This window comes from Cyprinodon tularosa, unplaced genomic scaffold (genome assembly GCF_016077235.1).
Source record: "Cyprinodon tularosa strain WSP-4 unplaced genomic scaffold, ASM1607723v1 ctg51, whole genome shotgun sequence".
Taxonomy (NCBI): domain Eukaryota; kingdom Metazoa; phylum Chordata; class Actinopteri; order Cyprinodontiformes; family Cyprinodontidae; genus Cyprinodon; species Cyprinodon tularosa.
In genome coordinates this window covers 1,040,129-1,055,842 of record NW_024039241.1, presented here as the reverse complement: position 1 = coordinate 1,055,842, position 15,714 = coordinate 1,040,129, and positions in this window count along the sequence as shown.

Sequence of the window (15,714 nt, the reverse complement as noted above, 5' to 3'; positions counted from 1 at the left end):
TACCATAGCATCTATGACAGAGAGGAGAAACCACAGCAAGTGATAGATTCAGTGTAATTTTTACCTCTTCATTGCTGCTGCTTCATTGCTTTCTCTTTATAGCATTTTCTTTTAAGTGTTGCCTTACTCTGATCACTGCTTCACGTAATATGTGGAATGTGTAGGTTTTTCACAACCACATGAGAAAATGCTCACAGCTATGCTAAGTGCTAATTTTGCGAATTAATTTTCATTATTTTTGCTTAAAAATGATACCTAACTGCAAACCTCTCATTAAGCAGAGTCATCACCTGGTACCTCTCAAAAATTCCACATTAAACCTGAAAAGTAAGGTGGTAACGCGAAATGTTGATTAAAGCCCATAATCAAGATACTTGGGATTAGAAAGGGACATGCTTTGTTTCTTAAAAGATAGTCTTATTTAGTCATAATACATCATGTAAACATTTCCTCTATAGCTTTGGAAGTCATATATTGGTTTTTTTAAATTGTTGTAAAATTGTCAGTTTCATTTAAGAAGTTGGTCTTTATTCACTTCCTATAGCGAAATTAATTTTTTAAGAATCTTTCTGAGGCATTTTTCAACTGTAATCATATCATACTGCAGTCTGGATCTACTCGCAACATGTTATCACATTTAGAAAGCAATTGTACAGTTTCCTTTTTTTTGTTCATCTGTTATGATGAATTAACAAAAGCTAGTAGAGAGTTAAGCCTTCTAAACAAGTTTTTTATGACAGCGTCGTATTTAACTGAATTATTTAGCAATTTAAGAATCAAATACTTTACAGTTTAGCTGTCTAAGCCTAATTAGCTGTCCAAATTTGCTAACTATTTAAATTGCTATTTAAATAGCTTGCCTAAATTTTAATAAGGGAAAAAATTTTTCAGGTAAAAATTCAGGTAAAAAGCAAAATAACTAAAATTCCTAATTAGTCTAAAAAAAAAACTAAAAAAAAAAACCGCAAAATTGCCAGTTCATTGAAATCATCTGTTTGGCTGTTTAATCTTGATTAAATGAATAGTTCAATTAACAATCTAGCTATGTTTAGCTTATTAAACAGTTAAATAGCTAAACAGCCTTTGGTCCGATTTAGTAAAATTAGCTAAAAGCAAATTTGGCATCAAAATAGGTTATTTAGTTAGAAAATATTTAACTAAATAGTCTTAATTATTTAAACAACTAAATTCGCTTTTTAGATAAATTGAATAAACTTTAACACTTACTTTGCTGGCAAAAAAAAGTCACCTCACCTAAAACCTGTCACATCAAAACAGACAGAAATTGGTGATTCAATGGCCTGAATCTCAAAATCACCATCTGTGTTGTCAGTGAAACCTTTTTCAATAATTTAGCTTTACAGTCTTTATCAAATAATTTCATTTTTTACATTGCTGTTCTGATCTGTTTCAAGTCCTGTCAGTCACAGGAATTTTGAGTTCATTAAAATGTTCCTTAAGGTAGCTCCAAGATAATTAAGCAATCAAAATAGCTAATTACACAGTACTTAACTAATTTATCTTATTTATCTGAAAAACTAAATTACCTTTTAAGCTAAATTACCTAAGTTCTAACATTTATTTTGTTTGCCTGAAAAGTCAGACTTCACTTAAAAAATATCACAGTAAAACAGGCAGCAATTAGTGCTTCACTAGGCTGAATGTTTTGGGGTTTTTTATATATATGTTCAATCCATATTTTGTTACATTTCCTCTCACTGAATCCATTAGTTTGTGTAACTGTACCATAAATGTTTTGTGTACACAATGAAGTTGGAAAGTTGTTTTTGCAAAATGTCTCTCATCTGCTGGTGAAAATATCATGATGTTAAACTTTCAATGAGATGAAAATACAGAAAAAAAAATACCCACATAGATTTAGCTTTGAAGTCCTTGCCAAACCATTTTTATATTTTAGGCTTTTATCTTGTTTGTTTCCAAGTTAAAAACCTTTCAGTCACAGTAAGTCTGAGTTCATTAAAATTTATCTGTGCAAATACTTTATCTTTAGGCTCTCTCTGATAACTTCTAAGGTCAAAATGTTTTATGTTAAGAAGCTCTTTTTTTTTTTTGCATGTCATCTTGTAGCCTCAAACCTTCGCAGAGAAATTACATAGTTCTACAATTTCTCTCTCTTTTTCACTAACCCCGATCAAACAGTGTGAACTTTACACATATTTGACACCTCTCCGACTCACAGTTAGAAGAGCAACACTTGTTTGGCAATTAGTGAGAGACATTATTGTATTGCCTGAAGAAATAAAAAAAAAAGACCAGAGAAAAACGAATAACCACTGCCTTAAACAGACCTCTTCATACGTATCATTATAAAGAAAATAAAAAAGTGAAGGACATAATGTAGTGCCTTCTCCTTCTGATTTTGAGGCATTTGGTTAGAATTTCACTCTTGTACATAGATCTGTCCTTTCTAACTTTCAGGCCGATGCTCAGCCAAGTTGTCTCTTCATTCACTACAAAATTCCATCGTAATTTGGATCAAAATTACTAAAAACATAAAACAGTGGGAACATATTAATTTTGAAAACAAATATGTAAACTTTTTATGATTCTTTGAACAGTGGTCCTGTATTTATAACAAAAAAAAGTCATTTATTTAGTCTTAATTATGTTTCACCTTTACGGTACTTGCTATTTTTAAAAATCCTGGGCAAGGACTGAAAAACATTTACAGAGAGGGATACATTGATAAAATAAGCTGAGATATAAACAAATAATTTCTTCTTTTGTTTCTGGATCGTGGAGTTGCGGTGTCATGGAAACAGCTATGTGCATGACAAGTGTTATTCTGGGCTTTGATATTTATCTTAAATGGTAACTGTTGCTTTTGATGGATTAACTTAAAAAGACTGTTGGGAGAAAAAAAAATAATATAATTTTTCATTTATGTTTACTTACATTATATGTAGTATTTTTTCTTCACTCTCTCAGGTTCATGAGTCTTCTAGTTGTGTTTTTTTATTTTTGCATCTCAGGTAGAATGCAAATTTTAAGCCCCGAGTGTATATATCTATGCTGTAGTACCACAGGTATTGGAAAACGTAACAAAAATCACAAGATGTACATGTTTCTCTCAGTTGTACATGTTTCTGTGTTTAATATGGTGCACTGTTAAAGTAAATGTTAAATATTATTTTGCATAGACCTAGTTCACAAAGAAAACTAGATTTGTTAAGCAGCTGAAAACAATGTACAGTTGATGTTAACGAAATCACCACAATGTTCATGACACTTCTTCTTCCACTGTAACACTTTACTCATATGGTATGGGTTAATTAGTAATTACAGGATGTTTTCACAGCCTTCGAACATCTGTTTGCATCATGCATAGCTTTTCCTAATAGAAAATGGTGTATTTACTGTGACATGAAGTTTTATGAATGATCTGTAACCTCTTGGATATTTGAAAGAAACTCATGTTTAAAGCTTAGGGAGGGAGAAAGGGACATTGGGAGAAAATAAATGGGGGGGGATGATTGTTTTATAATCCCCAGATTGGTTGTTTAAGTTGTTGAATCTTGAATTTATTTTTGTTCCCAAGTGACATTGTTTTTCTTTTGTGTAGTGATGAGGGTGTTTTCTCATTTGACCATCATATTTTGTATTGGTTCACACCAACATTTTTACGAAAGAAAAAAAAAATCTAAAGAGTACTTGTCTTAATAAAAAGATATCAATGTTTAAACCCATTTGTTGCTTTATTCTGTTTAAAACATTGATTTCACTGAATTGTATTTTTATCATTGGCAGAGACTAAAGACTGCAATTTAGATTCACATCAAACCTATGTACCGGTATTTGTAAAAAGATTAGCAATATACCACAATGAAAACGAGTGAGAACTAAATGTGAAAAATGGGACATTGGAGTGGCCATCCATCCATCCATCTTCCTCCGCTTATCCGGGGTCGGGTCGCGGGGTCAGCAGCTTAAGAAGGGAGGCCCAGACTTCCCTCTCCCCAGCCACTTCTTCCAGCTCTTCAGGAGGAACCCCAAGGCGTTCCCAGGCCAGCCGAGAAACATAGTCTCTCTAATCTGTTTCCTGACAAAACGTGTAACCTTCTAGAGATTTTGGCTCCGTACACCAGAACTGTGTTTTACAAAAAACAAAAATAAGGGATTAAGTCAGGATTATCCAAATATGCTGTCTTAATTAAGACTTAAATTTGTTTCAAAAACAGGACTTGCTTGCATTGTATCGTAGATTCTACAGAAATCCCTTTCACTGATCATGCATACAGTGACAGTGAAGAGAAAAAAAAAAACCTCCAGCAGAATCAGGCATGATGTGGGCGGCCTTCTGCTAAGGCTTACTAAGCATCAAAGGAGAGAAAAGCAGACCCAAAAAAGGAACATAGAAGCATTGATTTATAAATACTTCAATGTTGGAAAAAGTGTAATAGTAAACTAGCCCCATAGATTAGGTGAGTTTGTCTAGAAAAGCATTACTTGAGAAGATTAACAGTGAGCCAGTTTTTATGTCAAAAAGGATAAAAGGGAGCACATACAATTACACACTGTAAAAGCTGAAATTCTTGGAGAGAAACAGGATTAAGCACTGAAAAAAAAACAGATTCAACTCTATCATCTCTAATGTAAGTTGTTGATGGCAGCAGCCCAGCTTAAGGCTGCTGGTGTGCTGCACACATCAACATAAAAAGCCGTTCTATGACAAAATCACCTTCATGTGCTTTTGTTAACAGAAAAAAACAATCAGGTCAGAGTAAGTCATTACTAGGCCTATTGATACCTACATACAGTGATTTTGTGCATTCAATTACCTGAAATAATTGCTTAACATGATCTTTGATGCTGAATGCATCTTCAGCAACATGGAACGCAAACTGGCAGAAAGGAGCAGCAGGTTTAGGAACCAATTATGTAAAAAACACAGACACTATGAAAGATTTTCTAACAAAGGGTGGCATAACAAATTATTAGGTTTGTAGTACCATAACATTGTTCTAATTTGACTTTAATCAAAATGTCAAAATCTCGTAAAAAGTTTTAACATTTCTTTTAAAAAAGCACTATTAGTTAAACAGGTATACACATGTGAGCATGTTTTAAAGTTTTAAAAAATGTCCCTGCCCTAAACAATCTTTTTTTGAAACTCATATAGCCTACTCTTAAGTGGAAACAACCCCAATAACAAGTCACAACAATATTGATAGCAATATTTTTAGTCTAACATCCTGTTATAGCATTCTTTTTTTGTCAAGATTAAAAGTGTTTAGACATTGATTGAGCTCCATATTCAGACTTTTCCAAAGTTGTATCTTGGTATCAATTCATATTTCAAAAATCAGTTTGATTGAAGCTTAAGTGTAAAACTCAGTCTAGAAGACTCTTATCAGCCTCACCTGGATCCCTTACTAATGTGTTATGTACAAAGCTCCAGCCAATCGATATCAGAAACACCTCCCCTCCACAGCCAATCATTTTTCAGGATCCCCTTCATTCAGCTCCTTGTCCAGCTCTCCTCCTGCATTAGAGCTGATTTTAACTGAATATTCTCCCTGAGATTAGGATATTCTTAATCTCGCCCATCCTCTGGCATAATCTACCACTAGTGTCTGAGTCTCGGCGGAAGACCAATCTAATCTTTTCCTAAGCTATGCATTCAACCGCATGTCAGTTCACAGTATTAAAGTTCTTGCCGGGATCTGAGTGCCAATGAACATATTTCATACATGGCAATAAAATCTCCCTAATTTCAGATTTTCTGTGTGTGAGTCCTTCCAGGTTTTATCAAAGCTGTCAGCTAATTTTTTCATATTATCCTTGTTGGGTTTTTTTATTTTTTTAATAATAAAAAGTAATTTTTTTTAATGATGTAATTTAAAATATTCAGTATTTGTTGGTCACAGCTGCAGTGCAACATGGGTCAGTGTGTGACCCATGTACAGAGGCTTAGTCCTCGTCCATAGGTTTGAGTCCTGAAGTTGTGAAATTTGACTCCTATTATCTGTCTGCCTACTTTCAAAAATAACAAGAAAATCAAGACTTAAAAATATTCTGTTTATGTTAAGTTTGTTTTTATCTAATATTTATTGTATTTTCTTTTACCTTAAAATATTTATCGTTTAATATCTTTTATATCTACTTCTTTAGTTATTGTCCTTTTTGTTTGGGATTTTTATTGGGCGGTGTTTATCATATAGCATCAAAAACATATAGAAAAGACTCTTTATGCCATATGTATATCTTTCATTGATAGATAGTGAGAATACAGAGAAGCTAGAGAATCATACAGAGAAAAGCTGTAAGTAGTGCCAATCCACAACACGTGCCACCCTAAGGCCCTCCACAGAGACAATCCAACCACTTAGCACAGTCAGATTGGTCAAATTTTTTAACTAGAACAGTCGAAGGCAATCCTAAACAAATGTGTTTTTGTTGATTTATCGGAACTCAGGCTTTCCACACTTTTACAGTTTTCTGGAAGTTTGTTCCAGATAAGTGAAGCATAGAAACTAAATGCTGCTTCTCCATGTTTAATTCTGGTTCTAGGTATGCACAGCAGGCTGGAGCCAGAAGACCTGAGTGGTCTGAAGGGTTGATACACTGATAGCAAGTCTGTGATGTATTTAGGTGCTAAGCCATTCAGAGATTTATAGACTAACAGAAGTATTTTAAAGTATATTCTCTGAGATACAGGGAGCCAGTGATAGGAATTTAAAATTGGGGTGATGTGCTATACTTTCTTAGTCTTAGTGAAGACACGGGCAGCAGCGTTCTGGATCAGCTGCAGCTGTCTGATCCACTTTTTAGGCAGACCTGTGAAAACACTGTTGCAGAAATCAATTTGACTAAAAATAATCACATGGGTTAGTTTTTCCAGATCTAACACTCACATAACACTCACATCCAGTAATCCCAGGACCGAGGACCTGGCCACCCCATAGGCTGGTCCCGGGATAGGGTTGGGGCAAGGTTATTTAGGCACTTAAAGACAAAGATGTGAAATTGTGATTTATTATATTAGAAAATTAGGACTTGACACTGTAACAGTTACTTGTTAATTCTATCATTTTCTGAGACAGAAGAAGAAGAATTTTTTGTCATATTAACTTTGCTTGTTTAACAGGATGAATGCATTATGAAGCTTAAGCCTTTTTATTTTATGATGCCCTGCTGGTGCTTCTCAAATTTACAAAAAAAAAGAGCCTTTGACATGCAGGAGAAATATTGTATTGCTGTCGATTGGCTGTTAGTGAATGACAGCAGCAGCAGGAATCTAGGCTCCCATCAGTGACTGACAAGTTCGTTGTGGTGCAGGTAGAGGCAAGAAACATTTTAAACGACGCAGTGACTGACATCGACAGGCTCAGGGGCCCTGTTAAAGTTTCCAGCTGAACACTGGATGCTGGTGATTTTACAAATTGATAGGCATTTTGGGGAACAAGACCTAATTCATAACCATAAGCTATTCTGTCATCATAATTCTGTTAGTACCACCATTTCCCATGACTTTGAGGTGATCCATTCCAGGTAAAGTTCAATAACATTATTCAAACTTTAATGGAGGTAGTCCAACCTTCAAAACCAGTTACTTTTCTCGTTTATTCATACAATAACTGGAATGTAATGCTTCTCTCAAAGAGTATGAAATAGTTCTGCAAAAACTGACTATTGAATCATGATGAGTTAAGATTTTTTTTCTCTTAACAAAGCATAAATTTAAGGTTTTATTCAGCAATTAGCAGCACCTCTAGAAAAAATCACACAGAATGCCAAATAATAAAGGTTTTCTTTCTTTTTTGCACAAATGTAGTTTTCTTTTTTTTAACAAGCAACCAGTTAGATAATTTCAATGTTTCAGCCAATGACAACAATGCACACCACTTGGACGATTATTTAGTTATATTGAAGCCTAGCATGTCTCTACAGGAGATACAAAGAGGCGGAGATTGACCACATTGCAGACCCATACCTGTTAGGAATCCAGTCTGTGTGGGTTGTGTTTTTGTTTGTTTTCCCTCCACCACCATGTGGCGTCTGGTTCTCGTTGGTCCTCTGACACACCTGCGGTTGGTTGCCTCATTACCAGAGGACTCTTAAGCTGCTGACTGCCACTACCTCGAGGCCAGAGTGTTTGCCAGTTTTGGGTAATCTAGACAAGCTGAGTTTTGCTGAGTCAAACTGAGTTTTTATTAACCTGAGTCTTAACCTTGTTGTTTTTGTCTTTGCCTCTTGGCAGGAAGCCATCCTGCAAACTGGATGTTTTGGACCTTCTCCCCCTGGAAGGATCGTCTGAGCTTCAAACTGAGCTGGGGATTCAAACTGGAGGTTTGGATAAACTTTTCCCCAAAGGATTGTTTAAGCTTCACACTGAGCAGGGGATTCATCTCCACAAGAAACCGTTCAAGTACCATAGGAAATCTAAGTGGCAGTCAGCTCCTCCGCTCCTCAAGGAAACACCTCAACCTGGGTAAACCCTGTTCGCCCTCCAATGAGCAAGTCAATTACTGGAACAACCCACACCGACTGGATTCAAAGAAAGACACCTTTTCTGGAAATGTGAGTCCTGTTGCCTTTATTCCCTTTTGCAAATCAAAGCTCAAATTTTCCACTGAGCCTGAACTAACCATAAGAAGTTCCCCTTTACTTTTCAGTCCCGGTTCGCCAGTGTTCAGAGCAGCACTGGACACATCCCTACCAGTTCTCAATAAACCTGTTAAACCTTCCCCTGGTCTCTCTGTTTGGTTTTCTGCATGTGGGTCAGATCTTTGAATAAAATAATGACAATACCATATTTGGACACTTGGCTCTTGTCCTGTGAATGTTTGGATCTTGCATTGTGCATGTGTGGATCTTATCCTGTGTATGTGTGGATCTTGCATTGTGCATGTGTGGATAACATGTGAGATTGTGATTATTGCGACGTCTTGCTCCATAAAGACTAACTTACTTAGATTTCAGTTTTTTGCCGTCTTTAACCTTTTTTAGTTTGCAGTAGATTATTTAGACAAGTCTGACTCAGTCAAAGCTGATACCTTATATCAAAGGTGAACTCTAAAAAAAATAGAAGCACTTGAAATGTATGTGTAGATGTGTATATGGTTAAAAGAAGGATGGCTGGAGATATGTGACAGAATTTATTTTTTTAGAATCTAAAGAAAAAGTCTCAATTTACAAAAAGGATAAAAGCCCAAAAGACATAGCCAAGGAAACCAAAAGCCTAGCAATTTTCTATGAACCAGAATTTCCCTTGAGTGGTAATCCCAATGGATAAATAAAGTTGAGTCTAAGTCTATAATTCTCAATTATAGTTCTGATTAGCTGTTATGATTATCTTTCTTAAAATTTTTGTTGTTTTATTTCTTCGTCTGATTTATGTTTTTCAGTTTTGCTCACATTGTTTGGACATAAATCATGATGTCTTCTAATGTCTTTTCAAAATTTTTTTCCCGGTGGGCCACTACTGTAAAAACTATTTAAAAAGTATAATTTAAGAGCCCAGTTATTCTTGCAGCCTTGGCCATAGGATAGGTAAAAACAATGAATCTTACTTCTCAGAATGGAGCTGCAAAGAAGGTTTTCTTGATGTCATCAATGGAACCTCACAACTATTTACTCTTATTCTCCAAACATCATTGAAATGGTGTCAATAATAGTAATCAGTGGTACAATCTGATAATCTAAATTATTAAGAAGTTGAAGCAGTGTTCAGTTTAAAGCTACAGTGTGTAATAATTACAGGCATATAAAGTCAGAAATTTAATATATTATACATAACTATGTTATTTATCATCACCTATGAGCTCAGCCTTTTAACCATAATATTTGCGTTGCCTTAGAATTCGTTATTTATAATTACATAGGAGCGGGTCTCGCAGCCATGGAGGCTGACATCTTTGCGCTACGGCAAGCGCAGAGGCAACAAACTAGGGATTGCGAGATCTCCCATGACGCTCAAAAATAACTACGGCAAGTTGAGAGAGATTAACTGAGACGGTACTGAACAGTAGATGGCAGTATTATGCCTGAGAAGCGTTTAGTCTGCCTGAAACCAAAGAAGAAGAAGAAGCAGGTATACTGCGCCTCAGTAACAAGAAAGGTGAACAAGGCGGCAGGCGTGAGTGACTTTGCAAACTGTTTGGCACTGTGTGGCCAAACATCAGACGAATGGAGGATCATGCCGACTCTGTATCACAACGAAAAGCGGCGGACACCGAACCCCCGTCATCTAAGAAGCGGAAACACGACGAGAATAAACGCAAGCGTGACAAGAAACGGCAAAAAACACGGATCAACATTGGCACGGCATTTACACGATGGAAGTCACTGATGGAGGAAAAAGGTTTTCAAAGTGACGCTCAAGTTGCCAGTTTTCTCTTGGACAGGTAATTAATCCTACACACACAATTGTCTAATATCACTGCAGTTTTTGGAGTACAGGATGCTCAGACCTGTCTAAAACAATAACATGCTGCGTGATGATGCTGTTACTCTCCAGTATACTTATTCAGCAACGTCCCTGACGTTTCACAGGTAATGATTCAGTAATTTTCTGTAAAATAATTTTCTGGATATATACCTCGGTTACTTCTCTCCGGCTCCTTTGGAGATCTTCAAGCCTTTCCTCCTCTGCTCTCACCCCGCTGGCTCCCCTCTCTCGCCTGGCCCTAGCTGCACGGCCTCCCTGCCTTCGCCCTCGTCCTCTCCCTCTCCCTCGCGTTGTAACCCCCGTGCCACCAAAATGACTTGGACTCTGTAAACGGGGGATATATATTCTTCCAGCGAACACAATCTCGCTGTTAAACTAATGACTACAATTACTTCGTCTGTTTATATCACCATGCAAAGCAGCTCACCAAGACGTCACAACGATGTAGAAAAAATAACGGGTATATTTATTATCTTAAGTCTACATGAAATCTATACCCTACACAGACTAATGAAATACTATCTGTAAAATTATCTATGTAAACAAACCTCATCACTTGAGAGGGTAGGTGATGTGGACGTCGTAGAAGAAATTTTGTCCCGTAACGCTCTCCGTACTGTTGGGGGGGAGAAGCGGTGGGGGGGAGATGTTCATGTTGCTGCGGTCTGTAGTCTGACCGCTAGATGTCGCTGAAAATTACACACTGTAGCTTTAAGGAGGTCTAGACACCACCATGTGTGGCATTTCAGATTATTTATTTCTAATCCTGTTTAAATGTTCAATTTTAATTTAAAATGGCATATTTAAGTGTAATTAGCTCAATTGGGAAATTAGAGTTGAAGAATGTCTGAACATGGTCTGTTTAGCTGATTAATGAATTGATTAAGATTGATGGCATGAACCACTTGATTTTGTTGAGGTGTAATTAAATATGCAAGAATAAGTAATGAGTCAACAAGGGCGAAATGCATTATACTCTGATTTAACTACCAATCCTTTAACATCCTTGCTATTTGCTGCCCATATGTAAACATTGTAGACATTATTGAATTATTTGCAACTTAAATCAGTAAGTAAAAAGAAAACTAATATAAACAGACAGATTTTTTATTTATTCAAAACATCTGAAATGCTTTATTCTCACAAAATTAAAATCATTGATGTATAATATTTCTGTAAAAGAAGCTAGTTGGATTACATTATAACATTATTTTTACAGAAACAGACATATGGAGGATCTCAAACATTTTCACACCCCTGTTAAAATTAGACCATTGTAAAATAATTTGAAACTTTTGGCAAAAATAATTTGAAATGTGTCCTGAAATTTCAACTAAAATCCAAACAAACCTGTTTGGGAAACCAGTTAGAATGTACTGTTAAAGTTATATACTGCTGAATTAGCTTATTTCTTTCTTATTTCCAGCACCATCCTTGATGAGTTTGCACCTGTCATCCCATATAGGGAATCCTTGATATTTGTTAGTTTTTATCCTGCAGCACAACCTAAAGTTTGGAGAGAGGTGACAAAGGATCAAAATGAGCATATAGTACAAATCATATCATGGCGCAGTCAGGGCCGTCGCTAGATAGGCAAGACAAGACAATAGTGACTGAACCGCAATAACAACTATTTTCCAACAACTGGTAAAAAGACCAGACTGGAATGGTCGGACACACGTACTAAGAGGCTAACAACAGCAGTTGAAGATTGCAGTGATTTTTTCAACCACCGGCTGTTTCCTACATGCAACATCACACAACAACAACCTTCTCTATATGCATTCTAGTCCATGTAAGTGACAAAATTAATCTAAAAAAAAGGGCCTGGTTTAAAACCTATTAAAACTTTTTTTTTTCTTGTCTCACTGACCTATTACTCAAAGACCTCTGGATATGGACTCCAGTCCACCTGTTACCACACATATGTTTCAAAACGAATAAACAAATTTTAGGGATAAATCTAAAATCAAAAGGTTTGGCCCAGACCTTCAGGTCTGCTAAAATGATGAGGAAGGATTTCATTTATTAACCAGGCTGAGCCAAAGTATACATCTAAAACAGGAAATGAATTACATCATGAAAGGAAAATTAAAGCTGAAGAGCCTTGCAATTAGTCCAGAGCTAAATCTGACAGATAATTACTCGAGGAGGGCTGTGGATAAAAGATGTCCCCAGATAAAACTGGAGATGTTTCTCAGGTTGGAGTGGCTGAAGTAAGTATAGGGGATGCTATTATTTTTAGACTAATTTCAGAATTTAGCTCAAAACTTACTTCAGCTACATATAAATACAGGTATATAGGCTGATTTATGCACCTTTTATGTTTTTATATCTTCTTTTGATAGATTTACAGTTGAACTACACAAGAAAATAAATCATGTCCAGCGTGTATCCTGGCTGCTTTAGATAAGCCCCAGATCTGCTGGGACCCTGCAAGGATACTTACAAAACCAAATATTTTTACCATGATTATAAACTAACCTATTGTATATTTGGGCACAATAGTGGGGCCCTTAAAATTTCAGTTGTTGACAAAGAAATTGAATTGTACTTTGCGGGTTTCAAACAGATTTACACACTGTTTACATTTGATCCCTGCTGCACTTTATGTTCATCTCACTGCTCAGCTGCTGCTCATTTACTGTCTGAAAGCTGCACAAAACGAAATTTCATTGTCTATGCGCTCTGTGTATACAAAATGACAATAAAAGTTGTCTAAGTCTTAGAAATTAGAAGAGAGCATATCATTATAAATGTACAATCTTGCTGATATAGGACTGGTTCCAAGAAACATCTTTACCAAACACCCGCTATAGGTTTTTATCTCTTTTAGTGCACTACAGTAGATCAAAGGCATTGTGCAGTTCTTCCCAGCTCTGAGAAAGATTTGAGTAGACTGGCCTACCTGATGAATCAAACAGATTCCCAAACCTATCATATATAACCTCCATGTCCTTTCTGTCACAGGTGTGTTGTGCCTTCCAGTAATAGTAACTGGAGTTGTGATTGTGGCTGACATCTGTTTCTCAGGTGGGCAAGACAAATTTGTTGATCCTGGAGAGCAATAGTTACACTTGGCTGAACTGTCTAGGGTCACCTTGATGTATCAGGGGCATTTTTTCAATCTTTCCTTAGCAATCTGTGCTTAGTGGCAGCAAGCTTCATCCCACTTTAAAAAGTCCATTGCCATCTGGGAATCATTTTGAGGTCTATGTGGTTTGCAGGAATCTTCAGGTATGTGGTATATGTCAATCAAAGAAGAACATGGCCTTGGCTTTTTCTGTCTCCGCTGCAACCTACAGCAATCTCTTCTGCATTCACCAAGTCAAACAAGATGGAAAGAGCATGATTTATTTGAGGCCTATTTCTTTTCCGTTTGCCATGGTTCAATTCTGGCTCCTTGTCAGTCTATTGATGGCAAAGGTTGTATTAAGTTAATTTTTTTGATATGATATCAAAATGTATTTTACTTTAAAAATTGAAAATTCAGAAAGCTATCCGTCATGTTGACTGACCACAGCGTACAGTAAAATTATTCACTTTACAACAATGCAAAAAGTTTTCATGGAAATAAATATTAGTGATATCAAAGAAAACATGATATTTAATAAAGTAATAATATTATATATTTGTGCAATTGCTTTCCTTTAAGCAGAAAAATTACAGTACTTCAGCCGGCCAGATTCTCCCCCTCAAAAATGTTTCAACAAAATATATTTAATTTTTTATGACTTTTGTTAATATAAGCTTATAACTTGAGAACCTACATGGCTTAAATGCTTGGAAAATGCCAAGTCATGTTGCAGGAAAACATATGAGCTGGGCGTTTCAAACAATGTTGAAGGACGAGCACCTGAAGCCTGTGATAACCACAACACAATTATCTCCAACTGCTGCTGGATGACCCAGAGAAATCTGCATTAATTAAAGGCACACACAGCCGGTCTGTTAATCCCATACCAATGTGTCGGGGAGAAAAGACTCGTGTTTGGGAGGTGATTAACCTCCCAACCTGAAAGATGCTGTGAACAGCACTATGAGCTCTAATGTCAGCCGTGTTGTTGCTTGATGTTTTATTGCTCTGATTTTTAATCATAGATTGATATTTACCAGAGGGAGGCACTGTGCTGGATGTTGATGTGTAAATTTAAGGTGCGATTAAAGAGAAAAAGCTTTGAGGGGGGGGAGAAAAAAAGCTTCTGTTTTACTGCTCTCTCCCTTCCAAAATTAAATGCTTCAGACAGGAAATGGGTAATTATCTGCTCAGTCTCAGCTTGAAGCACCATCCTCTGATGTCCCCAAACAACCACATCTCAAGGTGACTCTTCTGTACTGCGGCAAAGTTTTTTTTTATTTTTAGCAAATTTATTTTGACGTTCCGCTTCATAGCTACCACCCACATACAATAAGCAAAGCTAACATTTCCCAATCTTCTCCTCTTATCTTTTATTGCGCAGCGACTGCATGTAATCTTTCTATCATATTTAGGACCGTCGAAGCATAATTAATTTCCATTTAAACCAAGCTCCCACTGTTAATCACTTAGTTATTAGTAATTATCTTTTAGCAGATAGCTGTAACAAAAAGTTTATTGTTGCACCACGTTTTTATTTCATCTTCTGAGCTCAGTGTGACTATTTAAAAGTATATATAAATGTATTTGCTGTGCCTAGCAAAAAGTGGTTATCTTGAAGTTTTAACATTTTATGAACAATAGACTTCAAGACTTTTACTAAAACCTCATGTGAAAGTAGGGTTTGAAATAAAGAGTTATTTTCAAAAATGTTGTGTCTCAGACGCACCATGAGACTAAAGCCTACACTTTCATTGTTTTGTTTTTGTATTTGTTGTTTTGTCTTTTTGGCTGTATTTAGGGTCCTGTTAGATGTATTGATTTATTCATCTAATATTCCTTTATTTGTTTATACATCATCATTACAGTTGTACCATTTTCTTTATTTTGAAATCACCTGTGAAGTGCTTAAGTCTTTTTAAGGTTGATTTAAAATTATCAAACCAAAAACTTCTTTAAGTTGTCTAAATTTTACTTCAACAAACATAAGAGGACTCTGTATAAAAATGCACAACACACTTTAAAGATCTATAACTGTAAAAAAAAAAATCAATATTATTACTTTATCAGATAGTGCAGTTATAAATTTTAAAGAATCTGCTTCACTTTCTCTCTGCTCTGTGTCACTGAGCAGTGCTGCAGAGTGCAAAAGCTTAGCTTATTCCCCTTCACAGGTTGATGATTTTGTTGATGGGGTTGCTAGTTCTCTGCGTATTGCCTTAGACAA